The sequence below is a fragment of the Fundulus heteroclitus genome, chromosome 4, assembly GCF_011125445.2.
Source record: "Fundulus heteroclitus isolate FHET01 chromosome 4, MU-UCD_Fhet_4.1, whole genome shotgun sequence".
Taxonomy (NCBI): domain Eukaryota; kingdom Metazoa; phylum Chordata; class Actinopteri; order Cyprinodontiformes; family Fundulidae; genus Fundulus; species Fundulus heteroclitus.
Genome location: NC_046364.1, coordinates 37,885,540 through 37,890,439, shown reverse-complemented (window position 1 = coordinate 37,890,439; position 4,900 = coordinate 37,885,540). Strand labels below are relative to the sequence as shown.

The window sequence follows — 4,900 nt, the reverse complement described above, 5'->3', positions numbered from 1 at the left end:
CTCTCCGGTCCCCCTTTTTAAATAGGGGGACCACCACCCCAGTCTGCCAATCCAGGGAACTGCCCCCGATGTCCACGCAATGCTGCATAGCTGGGTTAACCAACACAGCCCCACAATACCCAGAGCCTTCAGTTATTCAGGGCGAATCTCATCCAGCCCGGGGTCTTGCCACCAAGGAGCTTTTTAACAACTTCAGCGACCTTAGCACCAGAGATGGGAGAACCCGACCCAGAGTCCTCAGACTGCCTCCGCAATGGATGACGTGTTGGCGGGATTAAGGAGGTCTTTGAAGTATTCCGCCCACCGACTCACAATGTCCTGAGTCGAGGTCAGCAGCACCCCCCACCCCCCACCCCCCACTATAAACAGTTTTGGTACTGCACTGCTTTCCACTCCTGAAACACCGGATAGTGGACCAGAATCACTTCGAAGCCGTATGGAAGTCTTTCTCCATGGCCTCTCCGAACTCTTCCCATGCCCGAGTTTTTGCCTCGGCGACCAGCCGAGCTGCCTACCGCTTTGACTGCCAGTACATATCAGCTGCTTCCGGAGTCCCACAGGCCAGTAAAGCATGATAGGACTCCTTCTTCATCTTGACGGCTTCCCTCACTGCTGGTGTCCATTAGCGTGTTCGAGGGTTGCACCAACAGCCTTGCGGCCACAGCTCCGACTAGCCGCCTCAACAATAGAGGCACGGATCATGGTCCACTCAAACTCAGTGTCCCCTGCCTCCCTCGGGACGTGTTCAAAGCTCTTTCGGAGGTGGGAGTTAAAGCTTTGTCTCACGGGGGACTCTGATCGTGCCGGACAAACCCTCAAAATATGTGTGGGCCTGCCAGGTCTGACCGGCTTCCTCCCCCACCATTGGAGCCAACTCACCACCAGGTAGTGGTCAGTGGAGAGCTCCGCCCCTCTCTTCACCCGAGTGTCCAAGACATACGGCTGCAGGTCAGATCAAACGACAACAAAGTCGATCATTGAACTACAGCCTAGGTTGCCCTGGTGGCAGGAGCACATATGGACACCCTTATGCTTGAACATGGTGTTTGTTATGGACAATCCATGACGGGAACAGAAGTCCCACAACAGAACACCACTCGAGTTCAGATCAGGTGGGCCATTCCTCCCAACCACGCCCCTCCAGGTCTCACTTTCAGTGCTAACATCAGCATTGAAGTCCCCCAGAAGAACGAGGGGGTCCCCAGGAGGGGCACTCTCCAGTTCCCCCTATAAGGACTCCAAAAAGGGTGGGTAATCTGTGCTGCCGTTTGGCGCGTAAGCACACACAACAGTCAGAGTCCGTCACCCCACACGTATGCGGAGGGAGGCCATCCTCTCATTCACCGGGGTGAACCCCAATGTACAGGCACCGAGATAAGGGGCAACAAGTATTCCCACCCCAGCTCGGTGCCTCTCACCAGGGGCAACTCCAGAGTGGAAGAATGTCCAACCCCTCACAAGGAGACTGGTTCCAGAGCCATGTGTCGAGGTGAGTCCGACAATCTCTAGTCGGAACCTCTCAACCTTGCGCACTAGCTCAGGCTCCTTTCCCACCAGAGAGGTGACATTCCATGTCCCAAGAGCTAGCTTCTGCAGCTGAGGATCGGAACGCCAAGGTCCCCGCCCTCGACTGGCACCCATTGTACAGTCCACCCGACCCCTTTGGCCCCTCCAATAGGTGGTGAGCCCATTGGAAGGGGGACCCATGTGTCCTCTTTGGGCTGAGCCCAGCCAGGCTCCATGGGCAAAAGCCCAGCCACCAGGCACTAGCCAACATGCCCCACCTCAAGGCCTGGCTCCAGAGTGGGGCCCCGGTGAGCCCCCCAACCCCCCGAGTCTGGGCGGGTGAACACAATGCTCATATATCTTACTCATCATACGGGGGGTTTTGGGCTGCTCTTTGTCTGGTCCCTCACCCAGGACCCGTCTGCCTCTGGTGACCCTACTAGGAGCATAAATCCCCTGACAGCATAGCTCCTAGGGTCATTGGGACTCTCAAACCCCTCCACCACGGTAAGGTGGCAGCCCAGAGAGGGTTTTTTTTGGAGAACAGTAGGAAATAATTTATCATCTTATTATCTCAAAACTTTGCAGTGAACTAAACTGTTATTATTAGGGAGAAAGCAGGATAATCTGGTACAGAAAGAGCTGTGCATCCAACCACTTTGGTTGAGGCCTCATGTTCTTCTTCAATGTGAGAAATCTAGCCTGCATACTATTGTGGTTCCAAATAAATAAAGCATTACGGTATTAGCATTGCATTCCTATGCTTATTATAAATCAGCGTCAGATGTGTCTTTAATTTTAGCCTGGCATTTTGAGAAACAGTGAAATCTAATCTAAAATATGTCTTTGTTTCCCCTGAGAGAACAGCGCAGCAGAAAATGAGTATCAGCCACTTACCTGTTGGCTACGGACTGCCCCAAGGCCCTTGCAGATTATGGTTGTCTCTGCCACAAGAGAAAGAGCAGTTCAACCTGGCTAATCCCCAGGCAGTTGAGTCAAACTACAGCTCCATCTATTGATGACAAGGAGGACGTGTGGCACTCTCCAGGTGAACCAGACACTGAGCCACAGACACCTATATGTTTATTAAGGCATCCACCTGGTCTCAGAATTGACGCCACAAAATCATGATCTCTTCTAAGCATTCCCAAACGTTTTTTTTATATATATATAATTTTGTTTTGCTCATGATGCTGATTTTTTTTTAATGGCCAAGCCTTTTTAAATTCTTCTTGTTTGAGACAAAAGGACACAATTGAGCTCACTTTCCCTCCATTTTATTGATATTATGCGGTGCACAACGGTATATTTTGATGAAACAGGGGGTACATCCTATGAAGAAATACATTGTCATATGAAGAAGGTGTATATGAGGCTATTATACAAGAGTCCTACAATGGAAATCAGTACTTTTGTTATGAATTTGGATGGATCCAAAAGACAACCCGAAAACAGGTCAGTGACGCTTTGATATTTTATTAAAAGAAGGGGTTGCACGGCCCTTGCTGCGTGCGGCTCACGCTCGGCGGCTGGCAGCTCCTGGAGACGAGACGACAGGTTAGTGATCAGCGGAGCCAGATAGAAAGGAGGACTAGAAGCTGGATCACTAACCTGGTGGAGAGTGGGCTTGTCGGGGTTTCTTCTGGCCCCTGAGGGCGGCAGAGTCCGTGCAGGATTATCCAAGGTCCTTTGTCCGAGTCCAGTCCGGGTCCGATATCGTGAGGGCGATTGATTAGGCAGAGGTTTCCAAGGGCAAATCCGAAAGAGGGTTCCAGGTCTAGGTCCGCGTCAGAATCCAAAGAACAGACAGTTTAGGGGGACAGGCAATCTCAGGTACTCACAGGCTGATAAGGTCGGTACACGGGTGAGCAATCCAAATCCAGAGACTGACAGGCAGAACTCAGGGCGGGCAGACAGGATCCGAAAAGGGCAGAGCTGGCTCAAAAAACAGGGCAAAAACAGGTCGGGCTTCAGACTGACAGACAGGTTATTCAGAAGGCTGGAAGTTCTCACCGGGTTGGCTCGAGACGTTCTGGCAATGGAGGCTGAAAGGCAGGGAACCTTTATAGTGGAGAGGTGGAGCCGGAACAGGTGACAGCAATTAACAGCCCCAGTACCAGGAACGTTACAACTTTTATTTGACCAGATTCCCTTTTATGAGGTGAAAAACCTATTTAGCACAGTTTTGGCCCATTTGCCAAAATCACATGTCTGCCTGCCAAACTGCTCACTAAAACCTTTGTGTAACAAATATGGTTTAACTGATTCAGTCCAGATTTATTGCAGTAATAGTCTGGATGTGGATCTATAAAGTCTTAGGTTTCTCCTATATTTTTTTGGGGGGGGGGATTTTTCACAGCTCTAGTGGCTCACTCTTTATGAAAGTAGGCTGACAGGAAGGGGGTGGAAGAGGGGGAGAGACATGTGGCAAAGGACCACGGGCAGGATTCAAACCCGGGTCAACTGCATCGAGAACTAAGGCCTCCACATATGGGTTGCGCTACCCGCTGCGCCACGAGCGCACCCAAACTTCTCCCATATTTTTTAACATGGTTTTCATGGTGTTTTACTGTGTATATTTTGCAAAAAAATTGTGATTTATTTTCCTTTGTTTAATCACCTATAAATTAAACATAGTGACATTTGCAATAGTGGTTCCATCTTAAAAATGTTCTTTAATGCCTCTGTGTCACACAGCTACTAAAATTTACATGTACACTTTATAATTTTGGAGCTGTACTTGATTTATATCAGATATGCTATTTCATATGGAAATTGCTCCTAAAACCCTCTCTTAAGGGGTAAACCTAGTAAAAATATAAGAACATGCTATTTTTCAGGAGCACAATCTTCTACACAGTTTTCGTCAAGTGACCTTGTTCCAGCAATAATTTGAAGAACTACTATCTGGTGGATTGACTGCTTGTATAATTTAAAAAGCTTGCAATAGGTGTTTGTTGGGATGACTGACTGGCCAACTGTTTCACCAGCAGAATGGTTTACATTCATGTGGATGCATACGTTCATTCTGCCTTCAAATGGGCCATAAAAGACAAATAACACACACACACAGATTTTGCTGTCCATTTAATTTAAATGGTGGTTAATATGTGGTTATGTGCTAAGGATATACAATAAAGCTATAGAAACAGAAGATATTACACTTTTGCCAACAGAGAAATACATCCTAGTGATACAATTTGTTGGACATTACTCTTTATTTGTTTAGTTGTAATGGTCTTGTTGTATGTGTGGACTGATTGCTAGTGTCTGTGAAAGTGTGTGTATGAAATATATGGATGTGTGCCTGTAACAGTGTTTTACTCATTTAGCTAGCTGGCACTCTTCTGTCTTTAAATGATCCTCTCAGCTCTCACAGTTTAAATGGTAATTA

The 4,900-nt window shown here is 48.1% G+C and overlaps 1 long non-coding RNA gene across 1 annotated transcript; it reads right to left on the bottom strand.

The window, feature by feature from the left end:
• Positions 1–2,966: 2,966 nt before the first annotated feature.
• On the bottom strand, positions 2,967–3,273 carry LOC110369322. Its single transcript, XR_002428923.2, has 2 exons — positions 3,118–3,273; positions 2,967–3,045 (listed from the first exon to the last, which is right to left on the bottom strand). It is a non-coding gene; the product is annotated as an uncharacterized LOC110369322 (long non-coding RNA).
• Positions 3,274–4,900: the final 1,627 nt, after the last annotated feature.